Consider the following 23,260-nt stretch of genomic DNA (forward strand, 5'->3'; position numbering starts at 1 on the left):
TTTGACAATCTCCGAGATAGAGACCGACAGACGTTAGCAAGTTACTTCGTTAACGTAGCCATTAAGTTACGAGCTAATTTATTAGGGTGTAATAAATGCGATACAGATGTACTGTTTTATTACAATGTGTCTAATTTATTTATCTTACATGTTGCATAGTATTTTTAAAAGGGATTTGCAGCAGCATACATTTCGCTTGGAAGTATTAGACTTTAGACTTAGCGTATCCGTATGAATAATTCCTTAATTCATAAATTTTTAGATGAAAAACACAAATTGGTAATTATTTAAACAAATTATCACGAACAAGTTTTAACTAGTAGATCAGAGCAACGACGTCGCAGTGAAGAATGAGAGCTATCAAGGTCGGCGTACGGCGGGTTAGTTGTTATGTGCCATCCTAGTGATCCACTAGTCTCCCATAGCCACACAGTGCCAAGTGTGTTCGACAATATAGATAGGTTTCGCGAAATTGTGTTGCTCCTCCGGTTTTAACGGACAGACACGAGAATAAGCCTTTATTACACACCGCCCAGTGTAACGGACCTAGGTTTAAGATTACTTTTATGGTTAGTTACATAAATTTAAAGCCAATGAAAGTTGAACGTGAATGAAAGCCTTGTTATTACATTTAGACTGCAAAGACTCCACGTGCTATATGACCTAGGCATTTGTTATTCCCGCGAACCACATACAAGCAAGTTTGATCAGCCGTACCAACCCACGGCCGCTCTTGACACAAAATATCGCTCTACGAACAATACGCTATTTCGCATTCATTATGATCCATGGATCTTCTGCATCACCTGTGTGTGTTTTTAACAATAGTCTCATCTTTCTCAACCATTTTCAGCCTTGTCCTAGAAAAGGTAGGTACCTAAATTATGTAGAATATGTTTTTCTGACATCTTCGCAGCGGCTTGACGAGTTTGTCTTTCCTCTACATTTCAGTAAATTGATGTAGTGGACACGAACTAGGCTTATTGTTTTTACAATAATCCATAATTTCCTTCGTTCTGTATGCCTGATCTTGAAAAAGTGTCTGAGCGAAACATAAGTCGCTGTTTCTATCATCCTCGAGCCTCGATAAAAGGCTAGTGCGATGTCAATACGAAGAGAAAATATAATAATGTCAGCTAAATAAATACGACTTGTTATTCTTCCATTTTGTGGAAACCGAAGTGACGACATCGATGAAATATTATGTTGACAAAGTTCTACAAATATCGATTTTAGCGAATAATATGAAAAATATATAATTGTCATAAAGTAAACAGTACACATGTAAAATGATGGCCAATAAAGTCCAGAGACGTTTTGTTTTGTCTTTGTGATATAGTTTCGATTGTTAAAGGTTATAGGATTGAGTTTAATTATTTCATTATAAAATATTTTCAAATTAGTCACCGGTTTGTGTAAATATAAGTATGTCGGTGAAAAGTACTTGAATTGCGTAAAACCTTACATGAATTAAGTGTAAATAAAGTGTATAACAAATAGCGTTGTCAAATTTTCCACGCTCATTTGACCGCTTGTAACAACAACCTTTCAAGACGACTGACGCCAGGACTATCATGTCAAACCAAAACTGTAGATCCCACTGTGTTTTATAATTGAATTAGGTACAATAAAAATCATAGGAAACTAGATAAAAAACATAAAATAAAACAAATTAAAGAAAACTTGTTTTGCATAGTACAATGATCTAGGATATAATTAGATACAATTATTCAATACAAACTTCTTCAGCATAAATGTACAAAGTAAATGTACAAACGTTAAATGTATCTTTTAAAATTATTCGCCGAAAAAAGTCCAAAAAATGTCCTTGGACCCTTTTCTTAAAAATATTTTTTTTACATTACAATGCATCATTGGTTTGTTACGCTAGGCTAGAGCAATAGTGCATTGACGGCAGCATTGCACACACGCAGACCTAGCCGTTCGCGTCGATTATCATTCCCATACAACGCAATTGACGAACCCTGCCTTTGAGTCGCTCAAGTGCACCCTACACGAGAAGAAATGTCTATGCAGTGTTCCCCCACCCGCCTCGCCAGACACACTGCAGACAAACTGACTCACCTATGTCATACGAGAACCGACCTACGTATATCTGTCAGGGTAATGTCATATATGTAACCGGGGTTAGTGAAGTATACAATATTGATAATATTATTACACGCATAAGCGTGTTTTCAATACCTTAAGTGCGCCTAACATTTCAATATCTTAATTTCAACTAACCTTTTGCATGTTTGATACGAAGAGCCAAAACGATGCAAAAAGGTTTAGTTAGAAAAAAAATCACATATCCTATGCTCATGTCTCGTCGAACATTCGAAACAACCGCCACTAAAGCGCGAGTTCAAGTTTTGTGTAATAGATTGCACACAAAACATAAATATTTCGTATTATGCATGCATTGTTCCTTCCTGCCGCAGACGCCCGCCGCCGCTCAGCCGCGCCGTCGCACAGTGGGCCCAAATTGATAATTCTTGGACATAGGAATAACTTGTGGAGTATCGAGCTAATTTTTGTCATAGATAATAACATTCCTCAATTTTTATTCTTGTATAATTTCTTGAAAGTTGATAGTTTCGGAGAAAAAAAATTATTATGTTTTTATATGGAGAAATATACATTTTATTTTATATCTCAAAATAATATATAATGTGCGTGGCTTACTTACAGTATAGTTCCAATCATTTTCTATATAGAAAAAATAATCCGTCTACATGTACACACGCCAGAACATCAAGCTACACATTGACGTATCTTGTTCCGTTGCAATGGAGGCGATTTTCGAACAAAAATGTGTAGTCTGATGTGCCGTTGCGCTTTGTAAGTTGCGGCAAAATTGCTAACTTTTTTATGTACTTTTTTTAAAAAAAAAAAAATTTTAGTGTAATTTAGAGAATGTTGTAACAATTACACGAAAGTTAAGTAGAAACTGGTATATTGTGTTAAACAGTACAGAGTACTAAAAAACCGACCTCAAAAGCCCGTGGAATTACATATAATTACCAAGTTTTATTGAAATCGGTTACCGGAAAGTGCGCAAACCCGGATTCATTCCCTACTGGAGCAAAATCAAGCATTAGAGTAATTGCTCCTTATAATAAAATTTAGGAGCTATTTATAAAAATGAATCTTCATGTTCACGATCAGCCATCCTTAGAGGTGGATGATTTTCTTGAAAATTACATGGGACCACTATGGAGGTACCTTCTTTCCAACAAAAAAGAATCATGAAAATCTGTTCACAAACACCGGAGTTATCGCGTAACATACATACAAAAAAAAACATACAGTCGAATTGAGAACCTCTTCCTTTTTTTGAAGTCATTTAAAAAATAAATAACAAATCTAAAATTTTGCACCTTTTTACTCGTAAAGCCGCAGGTACATGTAAACGGATTACTTACTATACTCTAAGTAACCCACGCACATTACATTTTCGTATATATCGAGATAACAAATAAAATGTATATTTTTCCGTACAAAAAAATAATTATAATTTTTTTCCAAAACTATCAACTTTTTAAGAAATTATACAAGAATAAAAGTTGTTAGGAATGTTATTATCTATCACATAAAAAAAATTTGCTCGATACTCCATAAATTATTCTTATGAATTATCAATTTGGGAGCACTGTGCGTCGTCGTTGCCTGCCGCCACGCGTACCTATGGCCAAACGCAGACGACGACGGTTTCAAAATAAGACTCATTATGAACGAGACTCATAATTTATAATAAATAAGCTCGCCTGCTTATTATTATTATTGGGTTTACTGGGTTTAATTTTTTTTAAAGGAGAGAATGGTTCGTTGTTGTTGATTCACAGCCCAGCGCAGCCCATTTGCCAATATCAATTAAGATTCTGATAGATTTGTATCAAGATTGCAGTAATTCAAATTGCGAAGCCCTCTGTGAAGCCTTACGATGAAACGAGAACACAGACGTAATAAGTTGCAAGTGGGCATCAATCAACACTAGACATTTCATACAAAGCTGCGCCGGTGTTGCTATTGTGAGGCTTCGTAAACGAAGCGTTTCGAATGTGGACGGCTAAAACGAATTAATTAACTAGAACCTAAATTTGCTGCAAATTGTAAGTTTTATCTAGTTGAATTCGATTGATTGCAACTGTTTAACTAAGAGGGTTTTACACATCTATAATGATAAATTACCGTTTGTGCCGAGTGTAACAGAAAGTAACTTGTATCAATAATAATAGATTAACTATTCTCATGTTGAATCTTAAAATTACGTATTTATAGATACTAAAATAAATAAAAAATAAAAAATGGCATTAGGGAAAAAACTATGGTTGAATTAATGAAATAAATGGAATAGAAACAAAAATAAAAATTAAGAGATAGTTTAAAAGCGGAGTAAAATGTTAAGACTAAAAATGTGTTGTCAAGTATATTTTATTATTATATAATAGGATAGCAATATCACATTAAAAATAACAAATGCCTACAGGACTTTTGGTGAATAAAGTGGGTGGTGAATATATTGTGCAGTGGCACACAATATATTTATGTCCGAATTTAAGATAGCTTCTGGTAATTAACAATTGGAAAACCCATTAGGCATCGGAGACTCTTCACCGAATACGAAGCTGTTTAAAAATAGTGAAATTAAGTATGCGAGTTTAAAGAAATTAACGAGTATTGAAAGAAAGAAAACAGTAAAAGATTCCCTATATACCTACTCGTACCTCCTTTAAATTATTATTGAAGTGAACGTGTTCATAAGTTGACTATTAAAAAGCTTTCTCTAGTGTTGTTTTAAATCTGTACCAAGTATCTGTTACGTCTTTGCTTTTTTTTTAGATAGTGAATTCATTAATCACATGATAATAAAGTATCAATTTAAATCATTTGAGTGGGCGACAACATAATAGTCGCAGGATGCGGGCAATACTGTGATCTGTGCCAGTTTTGTACTTCGAAGTACACTGGAAGCACGGATAGATGTGTGTATGTTCAAGCACGTACGGTATCCTGAAGCAGCGACTTCCGGGAGAAAATTTAAATTACTTTAAAATTGCAACACACTTTTATAGAATTATTTACACTGATATAAATGTGATGATACCAATGCTAAATCAATATTTCTGTTGTATTTATTTGATGCAATAAAGAATATATTAAATGTAAATTCACAGTAGATATGTACTCGTTATACTTGTGATTGAAAAAAGTGTGTAGGATTTTACGAATTGTTTATCATTGAAGTTTTAATCGCTCAATAACACAATCAATGTCACAGTGCATCGTCGGCTATAGGTCGTTGTTAGCTCAAGTGATGGCTCAAGAAGAACAATGGATAACAATATGGGAGCTATTCAGTTCAGCGTCGACGCCGCGTCGCACGGAGAATGCGCAGACGTCGATAACATTACGCGTGTGAGGTTGCAAATGACTGATATTAATTTGTAGCTTATATCGACAATAGGCACGAAACCTCATTTTAACGGACGTCGTAACATTTTAACATTGGCTTAGGTAAAATTAATTCCAATTGGATAATCTTGGCTTTCGACACAGAAGCTAGATTATGTACGGTAGTTGTAAGGTAAAATGTGTTGTAATTTATGCGTCTACTTCACATGCGGGAAGACTGAGCTGAGTGTTAGTTGAACGAACTTATAAACAAACATTTGAACGAAACACGCCTGGCTTGTTTCACCACAAAACGCGAGAGTAGCGAATTTCCTCCCTACAAAAACGAGCATAGCGAGCGTGCCGCCTGTTTCCTCCGTCCATTATGAACTAGCAAGTTGCCTTTAAAGGAACTCTGGTAATGCACAAAATGCTATTTTTAGCTGCGCCGTCGCCGCAGTGGCAACAGCGATGGGGTGTTCACTACTGGTTACGGTTCGCTCGGCGTAGAGCGGAAGTGCCATTCGTTGAGACGAAAAGTTGATGGACGATTGAAATAGTGGCAAGAAATGGTGGTTTTTGTTTATACATAAATAGTCAACGTAACACGAGTAAATAAATAATTGTAAATAAATAACAGCTTCCAAGTTATGATTTAATTTCACAATAGTACAAGAAAGAACATTAGTTTACTAAACATTTAAGTAACAAATATCAACTGGACCAAACCAGTCCGCGATTGATTCTATTATGAGTCAAGTAACAAAATTTGCTGCGTAAGGGTTTTATAACCAATCCGATTAGTTCCTAAGGTGATAGACGTAAGCGTTAGAACGTGCTCTGCAGAGCTAACGCAGCAGTATTCAAACGCGGTTGCGTCAAAATTTTCAATAGCGTTGGTTGGGCAAAATATTCTTAATCCACTCAACAACAAAAGCTTAAAGTGTTTGAAGAAGTGCAACAAATCATGAAAGACTCACGACGCTCTCGGGAAGCTACTTTGAAGAAAGTGTGAACGAGTGAATGTTTAATGTTTCCAGTTGTGCTTAGTGTGAGTTTTAGGAAAATGTTCCATATAAATTAGTTATCATTAATATCAATTGAAATCACATATAAATTAATATTACAAATTATCTAATTTCGGTTCTGCCTATACTTGACATATACACCGATACATTGCTTCGGGGAATGAGGATCCTTGGCGCTGTCCTCCCTGTGCATCAGGCATGCACAACAAAAGATCAAATGATCTAAGTATATGTGTAGGCGATCCACAAGTAAAACAATTGTCAAAATGCTTCGAAAAACACCGTGTCAATCTGTGGGCCAGCACATTCCGTCTCCGTCACTTAGTGCGCCAGAAGATCTACGGAACTCCGTGGAGTGGCCCCGCGCAAGCTAACTACTACTGCTACTAGCTCACTTTCCGCGCTTCATGCCCTTAACTTTGTCACAAAATGCACTATTATAAGCGGAACCGATTAATGGGTTCTAAAAATGTCTTAGTTACTAGTTACTTTCGCAGCTTTAAGACGTCTGGAGAAGGTATTAATTAACTTAGAACTGCTCCCAGAACTCTTCATAAAATTCCAAGACAAACCGCGTGGTGGTTGAGAAGTACGGAGACGATATCGTGAGAATCCTCTCACTACAAAAAAAAATTGTCTTATTAGATACGCAAAGAAAGCGCCCTGGCTCCAATTCCGATTTCATATTGGACTGACATCGAGAGCACACGGTCAATGCAATGGCAACTTTCTCGGATGGTTAAAAAACCAAAATAAAAATGTAACAAGATATCATATTCAGATGCGACGCATAATCACTGTGACAGTTAGATCGCGTATTCAAAACTAATGTGGGTATAAATTCCATTCATCCATTGCTATAGGTAATTATAAAAACTGAGTTCAAATTATCGTAGCTAAAGGACTTTGATGACAGGTTAACTACTTAGCCCGTAAGTTTAATTTAAAAACAATTCATAAGAATAATTCAGCCTTTCGGAGTCGGAAACAATAAAATCGTTAAGTGATTTGTTACATAAAAAAGACTATCCAACACTAACCATGGAATAAGTTATAATATGTAACATAATATTATGGTATGTATAAAAACACCCTGGGATGTTAACTTAATGAGTATCGAGCAAACCGAGATCACGTCTTAGATTAGATGTTAATTCAATTATTCGTCTATATCCTACATCAACGAACCGACATGTGAGGACATAAATGCACCTCTTAGATATGAAACTAGAGTTATGTAGACTTATAAACTGCACTGCATTTTGGATAGGTATATCCACTTTATGCAGGTAAGCAATCGTTAAGTCCGATTTTGTTTTTTATTTTACGGGGTTTAGACAATGACGGTAATCCCGGTCGTTCAATCTAATTCAATAAACGCAGAACGAAGCTGATAATGTCGAAGTAGTTCAAAATATTTTGCGTAGTTATTTAAGTCTTCATTCTATTATGGCTATTAATTAATCACAATGCAAGGCCTCGTATCGAATCTACACGCAGTTGAAAACACGACTTGAGGTGCGTACGGTGGTGCACGCTTCGATGTCCAACTAAAGTTCCAGTGAGTGACACAGCAGTGAACCAAAGCGAAGGGCGCGGCCGAATCAAACAGGGAATGCAAGAGATGTACGATTGATTAGATAGACAAGTTGGAAATTATCAAGGCAGTTCCCCAAAGGTGATCGGAGAAATATCTTAGCTAAGGCAGAAACGAAAGAACATTACCCAACGTAATTCGTGGTTCAAGTATTTAAACCAAACCAATGCAATGCAAAGTATAGGATATTACTGAGAGACTAAACGATTCCGTAGAATAACTGCTGGGTTCATTGTGTGGTGTTCGATTGCACAACCTTGCTGCCAAATATCTGCTTATTCTAGATTTTACTAATGGAGATTTATTTACAATCAACAGTAATGGTAGGATTGTATTCATGGGTCGGGTCGGTGAATGCGTTGCCCACGTAATTGAATTTGGCATAATAAGAGTAAAGTGTGGCATAATTATTGCAAGTCCGGCGCAAACGCAACAATAGCGCTGCGCCAATCCGCACGTAACTATTACTAATGTTACGACTCTAGCTGTTCCACAGACGTATTAGTATTATACGTCACTTCTTATTAATCACGCCTTGAGTGGTGCTGCGTTTACAACTGATCAGTAAACGCAGCTAGTTTGATCACCTATACCTATGTGAATATATTGTACCCACGGCTAAGGCACACACAGGGAAAGTACTTTAAATATTGTCGAAAGCAAATACCACATATGAATTGTCACTTTCAAGTTTGTTGCTTTTTTATTGAATCGTACAATTGCACGGTGTTCGCTTAAATTAAGATGCAATGTTATTTATTAAGGAACAAATCCTTACAATTTACCCTGTCGTTCGGCGTCTTTGAAATTCCGGATGTTTTATTTTTCATATTTTGTCGGTTCTATTCCCAAAAATGAGGCAAGTAACTTTTACGCTCTAAAAATCTTTAAATGCAGTTTTACTAACTTTTAAAAATAAAATAATGTTTCCTTCATGGAAAAAAATATCCTATCTATGCTTACTACTTTTTTTTAATTATGTAGACAACTAGATAGAACGAATCTAATCTACGTTGGAACGAGCTCGCCCTTTTGATGTGCATAGAAATGTCACTTTTGTACATAACTATTTATAGCAGCTGTGCAGCAGTGTTTTTGAATTGAATTTATAACGTGAACTCATTAACACATCCAAACACAATTTTAATCAAATAGTAATGTTGCGTGCTGATTGCACAAGATTTCAAGAATAAAATAGATGGGTAATGTAACACAAATACCATTGCAATATTTCCTGAATAATATTATGTGTGTACCTACGTTATTGTGTAATAAAGACGGAAGACGCTTGCACATTGTTGCACTAAATTTTAATAAAATTTTAGACTGTTCGCTTAATTATTTTAATTACCATCTTTAATTGCCACTGAACAATAATGTTAATGGGTTTTTAAAAAATAACTAAGTCAATGTAAACGCAACACCAATCGATTTGGGCGGCAAGTGGTTTTTCAGCGCTCGGGAGACAATACATCGCAGCAGAGTGGGCGGTTCTTGTGTGCGGTGAAGAGGCTGCGAATGCGCGTGGGCACTACAGAAGACATTAAGTTAATAACAGACGATGTCGAAGTGCAGGATTACTGCGATGCTGTCTCTGCGATGACTTTTTTTATAATAAGAAGTGACGGGACGAACAAGTCGGGCGTCTAGTGGTAAACGACGCACCTGTCCATAACAGTTGCAGAACCACTCAAAGCTTTCAATCGCAAAGATGTAAGGCGCACTGTTACTGCGCCCGTCACCCCGAGACATAAATTGACAAGTCCTATGCACCTGAAATTTCACCACCACACTTACCCTTTATAACCGGAACGCAGTAATGGTAACATTACATGTTTGGCGGCAGAAACAGTAAAGGGGGTAGTATGTCTCGGCATGAACTCTTTCACAAGGAGCTCTACTGCTACTTTTTCGAGGTTCCCATAGTACTTGAACTATGGAGCTTTATGAAAATCACTCCCATTCACTAGGTAGCACGCAAAGCTACGTCGAACGTTGGTTTTCAATTTCATTCGATAAGCGGCAATCGGGCGCATCGGCCACTGGCTTCATATAAACCAAGATTGATCACTCTGTCCTGAGATAAATAGCGCCAATTTACTTCAGCAGTAGGACACGACTTTCACAGAGTTCAGTACTACGTGTCTGCAAGACTCATCTTTATTAATTACTAATCCTGAATAAAACCGTTTCTATTTATAAGAAACGGCTTTAAATAGTGATTAAAGGAAATGACAATCGTTTCAAACTTTCAAGTAAATAGTAATCTAAGCCTGTTTGATATTATTTATGAAAATTAGACAACGATTTGGTCGATGAGTAATATCATAGCAGGGTCGTACAAGGTTCAATCAGTTAGTATCACTGTAGAATATTCGTATAATGCATTCCCTTATGCATTTATATTATAACAACGACAGTCAAACGTGAACCGCTTTCCTGTCCGAATTCGAAAATGAAACGTCTCAGTCGTGCCTTTTGACAAGTCGCTGACCAGAGTCGAGTCGATATCATTAGCGATTGCTTGCTTCGTGTCTATCTCACATTTTACATAAAATTATTCGTTTCAGTCATTTGTTTGCGTCATAACAGGTTACAATAGTTTACTACTTAAATGTCCAGTTGGTCTCATCGCAGTGAAACACACCAAGGTTTATTCCAATCATCCAAAGAGTCAAGAAGACGCAGGCTTATTTAAGTTTCTTTCATCGATGTAGAACTATATCTAAATACCTTGACTCGACCATTAATTTACAAAATATTTTTACAAATATTTCTGCTTTCTCACAATTAGCCTAACCGCTTAAAAGGCTTTAAATTACTATTTTTTGAGGTCCCTTCGTCGTGCACTCATGATTATGTGTACTCACTCCCAAGCTGTCAACCAGCACACACCTTGATCGATTCATTTGTTCGTAAGCTCGTCAGCGTCCACACAATTGACGTTCGTGGGCGATTTCATAGAACTTCTAACATGAATTTTAACAGAAACGCAATACGATCTATAAAACATATCTAAATATTAAATAAAGCGACTTTAACGTCATGTGGGCGGGCCCTTATCTAATAAACACACTGATTACCGATTCACCGCGACCTCTGATTGAGTGCACGTTGCACAAGTATAGAATTCAATCGAGTTTGTTGCTTTTTTCATAAGAAAATAATCATTAAAGTTGTCAAGATAAATGAGGATGGTTTTTTCATTAGTATGGTACATTACATATTTAGAAAGCGAATTTTTATCTCTATATTATGGCATAGTACCTACATGTATATTATATGAAATAAGCAAAAATATTCCCTAAATAAAATAGCACTAAATTTGAATTACAATCACTTAAAATCTTTATCGTGATGTTTTTGAAGGAGTGAAGAAAGACTTAAACACAACACTTAAACCAATAATCGAACGGGCGCTGTAAAGACTCATTTGCACAGCTGACTGCGGCACGGTAACGCATAACGTAGCGACGCGGCTCAGATAGCGGATAGTTTGCGATGTGTCGCTGGTCGCAACGCGACTTGACTTCGACAATCACGATCGGTGTGGTTCATTGTAGCACAAATATTTTAGGTTATAACTACAACAAAATTAGGTATTTTATGTACTCTGGATACGAAGTAATAGACAGTAAATGAGGTCCAAGGCGACCGGCAGGACGCGGAGGTAGGTCAAGTCAGATATTAATGTTGAATAGTCGACGACACGTGCACACGCGAGAACGCGGCGCCGGCAGATGTAGCGTTCAAAATACCCGTGTTACACCACAGATACACTTACTACTTGCTACATGTACTTACTATCCAAAAGCAAAAGTATTCTAGGTTTAATTATTAACGAGAAGAGAAATTTATTTCAAACATAGTATATTAGTGCTGAATTAACTTCTTAAAAAGTTAATGTGTGAGTAGGTATGTATCTGCGAAGCTCCGCAGACAGTGCGACGGCATCGGCACACACGGTGACCCAAATCCGTTAATAGGGCACAGACAATGAACTAGCCATCGGTCGACGAACTTGTGTCGACGAACATTCAAGTACACACATAAACCCTATTGCGTTTGCACAAGATCCACATGTCAGTGAAACAAGTATGTTTATTTTTAATGTTTTGTGTATTTACGACTTGCTAATTCCAGGAAACATTTATCAAAATAGTCCCCCATACTGTTTCATAAGCACACTAAGAGCAGAGGAAGACATAAAACATTTCATTAAGAAAGATATGAAACCACTCCGAGCTATAAATTAACAGTATCAAAAACTGAGTTGATAGTTTCACACTTAGATGAAGTAAACCGTGCGAGTGGTGTAAAAAAACAATAAAAATTAAACGTTTACAAATTGATAATTCAAAACATAAAAAGCTCCGTTGGCCAGAGAGCTGGCAGGTACTTCCGCCAAGGCTTGGACTTTCAAAAAAGGGAAACGTTGGAAACGTCTCTGGGAACTCAGGCCCACGCCGCGGCCTTCCATGATGTTATCTACCCTGGGTAAGTTAAAGGTAGAGCATTTAAAATACGTTTTATTCTTTCGCCTGTATTGAATTGAATGTTACATACAAATAAAACTCCGCTACTAGTAATACTTAGCCGTCCGATGGACGTTCCGAAGTGAAATCCTTGCTTTTGTTAATAGCAGTAAACGAACGCACAAAGAAATAAAGATCATTGATAAAGTCAATTTTAACCCGGAGACGCGACATTTGTCTAGCTTTTTGTCAAAGACATATAACACGGGAATGAATAGTTCGAAAAGATGACATTAAAATGCGCGGAACCACAGTTTAGAATGATTTCCGGCGCGTGCGCAGACGTGGTCAAAATTAATGTTACGATTTTAGAATGACAAAAAAAAAATTAAAAGTGGTTATGAAACATGTGGATTAAAAATAAGATTTAAATAGACCAACTAAACGTAGAACACCTCCTCGATTATGTGGACCAATAACGTACACACTCATAGACCCGCATTGGGGTGGCCCTGTGTCTCAGGTGCCATGGACTCTCACGTGACAACCACAAATTACGCCCAAACTCACGAAAGAAATAAATGTAGGCCATATGAATATTTCTCCCGGTTCGAGAATCGAACCCGAGACCTCTTGCGTGGCAGTCCAGCCTGATAACCGTTCGGGCACAGAGGCAGTTTATATTAGTAGTATAATTGACTACTCGGTACTAGGATAAGATAACAAAATAAAAATGTAATTGTCCTGACTTTTAAATAGAAATCATTAACACTTAACCTAATAATAACGATACTACGGCTTTTGTTCTAAACAGGAGGTCCAGAAGCGTAGACCGAACTACAGTATTCTTTGGAATTGCATATTTGGTCCAATATTCGCCTTCCAGGTAATTAATAGAATGACGAAGATGATGATTGTTAAAACATACCCCAGTGGCTCAATAAATTATAGATATTTAAAAATTAATTAATGTCGCTTGAGTGTATTTAACTGCATACAGTAAACAAGTGATTACGTATAAGTACTGATATCATAATGTACCGTGATTTCCCACGGGCGGAGGTCACACGATAATCGACTCAATGTCGACGCAAAACGTCGCATCGACGGCGACGATTATACGGAATTACATGTCCCAACTCAGAGCACACATTATCGTAGCATCATCGTCATCGGGCACAAAACAGACTGCAATTTCAACAAAACTTATTTCCGAAAACGATTAGATCAATGCGGAAGCGGTTACAGTTTATTTATGTACACGAATGTAATTGCACGACGCATTCACGAATTTAGATAATCCACATGACAGGAATCGTTTTTGTGGTCCTCGTATATTTACACGTCGTATTCATGGTCGTAACCATCTCGGTAAAGATATCGTGTATGCTTAGGTAATTCAAGCAAACGTTACTTCAAACGAGCTATGGTTGTCTATATGTAAGGATTGGAGCTGCAGGGAAACGAAGTACATTAAACTTATCCGGAAAAGATTACTTGATACTAAGAAAGGCTGAATGGTGTAACTGGCTTTGGTTTTGTATTTGGATCATTTTCTTTCTAACAGCTCAAGCGGCACGTGCAAGGCGGAAAGTGCGCGGGCGGCGCCGTGGGCGGGCCGTCGTTTGTCATTCAGCAAAGTCGCCTGCGTTTGTTTACTCTATTGTTGTGAAGATTTTTGTGTCGTTAGTTACTCTCTGATGTTATAAAACAACTTTGTCATCACGTAACATAAACTTCATTAGTCTACAGAGTTAAGAGCGTGTCAAGCTTGATACATAACAATTAAATTAAATACAACTCTACGCCGCTTGCGATAAGAACGGCCCAAAGTCCATAGTGTCAAGTGTACATTACATGTTAGGTACAACGATTTCAATCTTTATATTGCATAATTAATAGAATGAAATTGTGATAAAATAGCGAAGGCCGAGGTTACAGCGGCTGGGCTTATCACCTACTGCATTTACATGTTTTCTGACGGACGGACGACTGACGCGACGTGGGCTGATGTGATGCAGCCTTTATTTTTATCAGAGCAATCTCGTCCAGCGAAGAGCAAGTTCTTTAATTGAATTAAAACTGAACGATAAATAATTTTATCACGATGACTAAATTTAAAACACTTAAAAGAAAATCTAGTCCATAACCTAAGTTACATTAATAATGGAGACGGAATACAAAAAGTATTGTTATTATACAAAATATGCGCTGGATATGGTTATTTACGTTAATTAATAATTTAATTTATTCACCCCAGGAGAACAATTCAAAGGTTTAAATATGCACTAATTGCTCGTTAAAGCTATTTGCATTAAATGAATCCAAACAATCTTACTTCGATTTATAGTGATGATCAAATATTCATAATGACCATGATACTTGTGTGGGTTGGCTCGGCACAAGTTGTCAAGCAATGTACCTCTCCTGTCATTTTAATTAAAATTAAATGATAACATAATATTCTGTCCTTGTAAAAATTTCTCATACAATTAACGTTTCAACGAAATATTACACAAATTTAATTGACTTTTGTTTGATAAGGGAGTAGACATTTTTTGGTGTTTGTTAATAATAATAAATGCACGCGACAGTAAGTACATAACCCAAAAAAAAACAAATCAAATTGATATTTTATTGAATGGATAAAAAGTTTATCAATCAACCGCCTCAGGCGGATCAACGAAATCAAGTCAGCCATATTTTTTGTGGTCGATGTTTTTTTGCTTGTACCGAGTACCTACTTAATACAATATCAATGAATAAATTGAATTTGATGCGTTTCGAAGCGTGACACCGGCTGGTTGCAAATATGAAAATATTTTAAATTTTTATTGACATAGCTTACTATAATTGGTATTTGATGTCAGATCCCAAATTATTTTAGTCATATTTAAATCGGCACATATTCAGATCAACGGAAGTTGTAAGGTTCTATAACAAACAATGACTAGCAAGAACCGCGGTGTCGAGGCCGACACAAACTGTGTTTTTTTTTCATTAATTTTTCATTTTATTTTAATTAAATGCCTACCTCCGCGTTGCTTTGACGTTATGTAAGTAATTAACCCTCTTTATTCTAACTAGTTTAAAACGTTATTCGTATCGTACTGTTTGCTAAAAAACCTGTTACGCCAGGGGTACGGGTACCCAACGCATCGCGTTTGGCTTCCGCGAACTCTTGTGTACTTGTAATTCATCCTGCATTACGCTTACATTATTTGTTATCCCGAGACGTCATCAACTCGTTATACGTCCCACTGCTGGGCACGAGTCTCTCTGAGAAGAGGTTAAGAACATCACCACACCAGCTGTGCGGGCTGGGGACTTCATACGTTTTCCAATGGCGGCGAACCTTTTTTTTTTATTTATTAAAACACTTTATTTAAGAAACAATTAATAATAATTAAATAATAATTAAAATTTTTAAGAAACAATTTAAAATATTAGTGAAAAACCTTTGAAAAGCTTTTATAATACCAAGTGACGGGACGAACAAGTCCGTGCGCCTGGTGGTAAGCGACACGCCTGTCCGTAACAGTTGCAATGCCACTCAGAGCTTTAAATCGCGAAGATCTTAGAGGCACTGCCACTGCGTCCGTCACCCTGACACATAAGTTGACAAGTCCCATGTGCCTGCAATTTCACCAGCACCCTTACCCTTCAAAACCAGAACGCAGTAATGTGAGCATTGCAGCTTGGCGGCGAAATAGGTAAGGTGGCAGTTAAGTACTGCCGGGACGAATTGTTTGACAAGGAGCGCTACTGCTACTAAAGTGTACTATAATAATAATAATAACGCACACACTCAACATAGCCCCGCACTAGGGAAACCCTGTGTCGCGGGTGCCATGGACACACACATAGACAACCACAAATTACACCCAAACTCACGAGAGAAATAAATGTAGGCCATGCAAATATTTCTCCCGACCCGGGAATCGAATTTGGGACCTCTGCGTGGCAGTCCGGCATGGTAACCGTTCGGCCACAGAGCCAGTTTACTAAAGTTTAGAAGTAGTACTAGTTGTTCAACATACAGGCTTCCTCACGCCGCTGCTCTCCCTCACCGCGTTGGCACAAGATATTGTGACCATACATTCACAAATGTACGTGAGTTAGAAATTATAGTCGTAGGTATATATGCCACTGCAGGATTTTGAACCGCCGACCTCACGATTAAGAAGCAACCTTTCTCCAACGGAGAACAAAAGTTTCGCCACCGACGATCGCGAGAAAAGCAGCTACTTAAATAAGTTAATTCATTTTACTAGCGTTTTCGATGACTCGGGCTTTGCGACGAATCGGTTAATAAAGTGACCTGTACGCGTAGTGGAAAGTAATTGGCGCATTTTGTAGTTCAACCGTTTACGTCAATGAGGTTGCAATTAACATGTGTGCCACTCGCCATTGCCGCTGACCACTGCAATACACGATGCGCCTGCGACTTGCAACGAGTTCGTTCCAACGCAGCGAGTCGCAAATTCGCAATAGTGGTTTGGTCAAACCACATAGTAATAAAATAAGATTCAACTCGCATTTTGTACCTTTGCAAATTCATATGACATGTGCTATCACCAAAGTGACATCGTCAAACTTAATTAAATATTCAATCAAAACTACAATATTCATATATATGTATATATTTTACAGGTGCAGTTTAAATTGTGACATACAATTTCCAATAAAATGGATTTTTTTAACACTCTTTTGTGTTTACGTACAATAAAAGTTTGACATACTTTAATAGCTTGGGCTAAGTGTGGCCCGTACTATAATGACCGTAGGAAAATCAAATCCCTACTATTTAGTGCACGATCAGCATGCGCGCGCGACGAACGAACGCGACGACAAATTTTAATGCGAAAGGAAATTTCGCAAATAGCCTCACGTCATCGTTGACAGAAATGCGCGAACGCAGCAGTGCAAGCAGCAACGATTGCAATGAAATTATAGGCGGGAAATCAAGATTAATTAAACGATCTTGTAGTTAATTAGATCATCAGTAACTTAAGCGGGTTTATTTAAAGTTGATCCTGATTAGGGACTTGACGTAATTTTGAGGGAAGTGAACACAAAGAAGAGATAAGCAGCTTATTGCTAAACACTTCATTACAAATTATAGGCTTTAGCCTCCCGCTGCGCTGTAACGGGTCACGGCACGTCCCTTTCGATACGTGAAGGCAATAAACCATTTATTTGTGAGACTATTTTTTTGTATAAATCACAAAACTGGTTTAAAATAATAATTCACCGAAACGTTTTTCTCTCTACAAAAAGAATCGACGCAACTGACGCACTGTCTCTTGCATTGTAAAATATTATCATAAATACCATTTTCTAGAAACAACTGGATATGCGAAGTCCGCTATTTAAAAAGTATGTTCATCCGTTACAAATGCATTACACAGGACATACAATCCAGGAGTCGCCAGTTTAAGGGTCGTATTTCAGAACTCTACTCGATGCTCAAGTCAGGACTTGAGTATGAGTTAAAGCATTGGAAATACGACCCTAATGGCGAAAAAGTCATACGAAGAAACCATACTCAAGTCCTTGCCATTAGGATCGTATTTGCAGTGCTTTAAATCATACTCAAGTTCTGACTTGAGCATTGAGTAGAGTTCTGGAATACGACCCTAAATCAGTGTTATGAAGTGATGTAGAATTTTTGCACTGATAAAAGCTTCGATAAATTAAAAAAAAAATCAATCATGGAATAAAAAGTAGGTAACCTTCGGTTGCTCAAGGGTCACATAATCATATCATACATACAAATTAGACGTGTTTTGCGTCGTGAAGATTAATATTATTCGGGTTAATGTGGCATCGTCAGTGTGCCGTTGGTCGATCGTCGGTTGTTGGGTAATATCGCAATTAGTATTTTCCTCGGTCATTAGTTAATCACTTTTGTAGTTCTGTCGATATCAATGGACTTCCATTTACGAATATTCTAGTTTATACATAGAAAGTGTTTATTTGTAATGAATAACTTGAAACTAATTACAATTTCGTAACTTATTTATTTGTGGAAACATAAGTCGTGTAGAGTTGACTGACAGTAACAAAATAAGTAGGTACCCATAGTTAATCTGTTTCCGGTCAAACATTACACATAGAAACGTACTTTATTCACTCATTCGTTGTTGCTATTTTCGTCATAATCCGTTGCATTGGCAGTTGTTAATACAACATTAGAGTTGCAGAAAATTGTAAGTAAGATATTGAGGTATGTACGAGTACCTCTACTAATCAACAAAAGTAAAAAAGACACAATGAAACAAAAGTGCATCGGACGATAACAAAAGGGCACATCTCGTTCTTGGGGCGTTTTCACAACACACAAAAATGCAATGACAATTCTTAAAGGGAATTTACGTTGTTTTTAAAACTAAACATTGCGAAAGAAAGTAATTACTAGCATCGGCTGTAATTTTGACCCCACGAACGAAGAGACACTATGTAAAATACCAAAGTCGTCTTATCATTGAAAGGGAGTCAGTTTTTGAAAAAATAGTAGGGAATGTTGTGTTTTTCTTCGTGCTATCTGAACAAACGAATATTGGCAATAGTCTAGGTACAAGATAAGATAGGTAAAAGACGAGTTCAATTAACTTTGTATCATTTCAGTATTTTTGTAAGATTTAAATCGAAGTTTGATGAGGTGTGATCTAATTAACATTTTTCCAGTGTCTGCTGTTGTTGGTGCGGTCACTGCGGCGCGGCGCAGGAATTTCGCGAAAGCGGCTGGTGATTTAGACGCGATCGTTAGTTAATTCAGTGGACTTTAAATATTCAGAGCTGTAAGTGCCGGCTATTAGTAATGACGGAAAAAGATTAAAGTTAATTCACATGAACCTAACATTTAAGTGAGCTAACGATTATGCAATACCCTAGTTGTAAATTGGGAATTCATAACACGTATGTTGTGGGTTTTGAAATATTTAGACATCTTTTGTGTAGTAACCTAAATAAAATTACATTTGTTTTCATTAAGTATGTATACATTATGATTAGGTGTTTATGAAGAAGAGACCCGTGTCCGGACGCATGCAGGTTGATACACACAATTGAAATATGTATTAAGATATTCCTACCCTCAATTACACAAAAAATGTGGTAATAAATAAATTCCATAACAATTACAAAACTTTAGTGAGCTTATTATTTCAGTCTTTTTCTTAAATATACATATTTGTATAACATATGCATAGTATATGTATAATATACTATGTTTGCAAAACATTTAACATAACTTTAAATACCGGCAAAACAATCAAATGAACAAAACTCACCAAAAATGAACAGCAGCGTTGTTTCTTACGTTTCCAAAGAAATGCACAGTTCCACAGTCATACACAAACTCTCACCATTAATTAATTTGGAGCAACTGAATCCGCGAGAATAGTTTCGATGCGAGTACGGCCGAGTGTTGACGACGACGTGCGCCCCGCGCGGTCTCTGCGTGCGATATGCCTGCACCCGCACTGGGCCGCACTCCGCACCCGCACCACCATCCACCGCCTGCTATGCTAACTTGCCTGTTGTCGTCGGAAGGTACCTATGCGTGGAGCTGCAGTTCTTCGGCCGGCCGGCGGCCGTCCCAGCTTTCTGCAAACAAAACAAAGTGAGTACCTTGTAGTATCCCTCGAGCCAACGATGACAAATCGCTACCTGGATTCCGCAGCAGCAGATTAGCTGATGCCTTTTTATTGGATATTACTTCTTTGAAAGGGATGGAATGAAGTTATGTGGAAGTATTTCATCCTTTATGTTGATCATCTTAAAGTTCACATGTATGATTTAGCATCTTTAAAAATATAAGAATATTACCTGCCTAAGGTATAATTTATATTAATCTATTTATTAATACAGAACCTACTAAAAATACTTTTCTAAATAAGTTTGTATATTTGTTTAAAGCAGTTTAAAACTACCTAGCAAAAAGTAGTCGATGGAGATGGTGGCAGCGAGAAGATAAATTAGGGACAGATAATATCTGATTTTCAGATCACTCGTACTATTCTATCTATTGATTCCTTTATTTTTAAATTCAATAATCAATTTATTCATTACATTCACTTATCCATTTCGTTGGATACAGTTAAAAACTTAAAACTATGTTAGCAGATTACATAAAACAATAAAGCAAACATCACGCGTCACCAGCCCAGCCGTCTTAGCCCGTCAATTTTGGTGAAATGTTAATATCGGACACGCTACAACCTTCGATACGGTGTTCCGAAAGCCGTTGTCGTAGCCACGCATCCTGCTGGGGGGGAAGGGAATCATTTCATTCTTTTCATTCAGTCGTATGGATGTCATCTACTCCAGTCTGTGCTTACAACGACGGACATATCATCATCACCTGAACTGTGACCAATAATAACGCACACACTCAACATACACACAACAAATACCAAAGCACAAAACCTTGTTTGCTGTGTTTTGATGGCACCACTACATGTTGCATATAATTCAGAGCAGCTACTATATTCGAAGTCGCTTGACACTAACACAACAATAAATAACGACAAATATACGAAATCTTAACATTGTCCACATTGCTCTCTCGACGCACTGCCGCGCCGCTGTTCGCTTCCCAAAAGCGAACATAACTTCAATATAAGTATACATACACGCAACAAAACACAGCGATCGTCAAACTGATGTAACTTATTTATTACGTTTATGCTTACTACGACTTGTCTTGTTGATTTGAACTTTCTGAATTGGTTCACGTCTTGATTTATATTTCTCCCAATGCATTAAGAAATATTAATCCCGCATTAAGCCGTAGTGGTGGACTATGATCATAAATCCAGCTTTGAGAATACCATTTTCCAGTAGGAATTGATAGTGTTAATGTGAACCGGCACAACAGCAAGGACTGGTGCAATAAACTTTGAGGTTTTCTGGAGTGCTCGTGAGTCCTCAATCGTGCATGGCGCGGACGGGGTGCGGGACGCAGGCTAGAGTAGCGCGCACTGCCGTGGGAGCGGAAGCCGAGCCAAAACATGAACATTTGTTTTTTTTTGCGACCACCGCCCGACGGCTCCACGGCTTCGTGTCGACCGCGAGGACAGAGCTCAGTACAGTACTGACGTCAGAGTTTATCAATACTCAAAGTTTATAATAGTTTGGCAGATTTACTAAAATCACAACTGCTAAATAGGTTTAAGAGTTTATTAAAACAGGGGTTGAAAGAAAAAACTTATTACAGTGTAAATGAAATTTTGAATAAGTAAATTATATTGCTATTTTCATATTTATAATTAAAGTAGTTTCATAATTTGACTAATAATTTAAGAAAAGGTTCTAAGTGGTATTGTAAAATGTAAAAAAAAACAATTATTTGAAATTATTATTTGTATGTATAACGTAAAATGTAATTAATTAGAGACACAGCTTTTAATTTAGCATTATTACATTAGTCATTACACATTATGTTGCATTGACTCATATTTTATATATTGCATGTCAGAAATGGCTAAATGTGTGATACATTATACAACTGCTTCCGTGGCCGAACGGTTACCATACCGGACTGCCATGCAGAGGTCCTGGGTTCGATTCCCAGGCCGGGAGAAATATGTGTAAGGCCTACATTTATTTCTCTCGTGAGTTTGGGTGTAATTTGTGGTTGTCTATGTGTGTGTCCACGGCACCCGCGACACAGGGTTTCCCTAGTGCGGGCTATGTTGAGTGTGTGCGTTATTATTATTATTATTAGTCTGTAAACGTTACCATCTAGAATTTGACCTACTTACCACATTTAAAGCAATAAATGATTTGAGATTTGATTCTTGTCAAAGAAAGATCTCGGCTACATACACAATCACTACGGCTGTCAACTGCGAAGCGAGTACTTTAAGTGGCGCGGGGCCGCTCGACCGCTGCCACCGCGCGTTGACGCAGACCTGCGTCTCCGCCACCGCGCGCGTGATTCCGCGTCTCGCGCGCCGTCGCGACGCGCGGTGCATTGTGATGATCGCCTTAAACCCAGATTACAATTTAAAAAACTATCTAAGCAATGGCTCCTACAGAAGTACAGAAGTTGAGGTCCCCAATTAAAACCACTAGCAGCACGAAATTTAAAATTTTAGGTATAACTTTTAGGTATAAACCTTTGCTGAATTTGTAAACCTCGTAACCTCCATTAATGTGAACTTTTGAGTAACAAAAAACAGAATTGCTATAAATAATTACAATCTATGATTATATCAACTTACGACGATCCTTGATGGAGAATGATATTTGATATGTAATTTAATGACAACAATATTACTTAATGAATTGTTACTTTCTAATTATTCTGTATTTTTCTTATAATTTCATTTTTGTCTGACGATCTCAATATAATTTTTTATACTTTGACATGTAGTGCAATTTCTAACTGTCATGTTATATTTGAGAAATAAATGAATCAAAATCTGATTCTAAAAGATCTGCAAATTATATTTTAAGTTTTAAATGCCCGATATTGCGCTTGAAAAGTAAAAAGGGATTTCCACCAAAACCGGGTTACGTAGTTTTTAGCAGACGACAATAAACATTTTACTTATTAATATTTAGTTGGTGTAGACTCAGCACATCAGCCTGGTGCCTCATGCGAACATCTGCAGGTGAAAACTGAGAATCGGCAACGCTGACTCTGTAACCTTTTTAACCACATTACTTAATTGTACTTTATTAGTCTATGATTATTGTGATTTCTATGTTTTGTGGATAAACAAATGCCTTTTTTTTGGTCACGCCCCATT

The 23,260-nt window shown here is 37.2% G+C and overlaps 1 protein-coding gene across 1 annotated transcript in view; it reads right to left on the reverse strand.

The window, feature by feature from the left end:
- LOC113236305 overlaps positions 1 to 20,003 on the reverse strand; it is a 56,094-nt gene extending 36,091 nt beyond the window's left edge. Inside the window, exon 1 of the mRNA XM_026472316.1 lies at positions 19,793 to 20,003. The gene's annotated coding sequence lies outside the window, so the exon portion shown is untranslated. The remainder of the gene's footprint in view (positions 1 to 19,792) is intronic.
- Between the last annotated feature and the right edge of the window lie 3,257 nt (positions 20,004 to 23,260).

Source organism: Hyposmocoma kahamanoa, unplaced genomic scaffold, assembly GCF_003589595.1.
Source record: "Hyposmocoma kahamanoa isolate Upper Pololo Valley unplaced genomic scaffold, ASM358959v1 91, whole genome shotgun sequence".
Lineage (NCBI taxonomy): Eukaryota > Metazoa > Arthropoda > Insecta > Lepidoptera > Cosmopterigidae > Hyposmocoma > Hyposmocoma kahamanoa.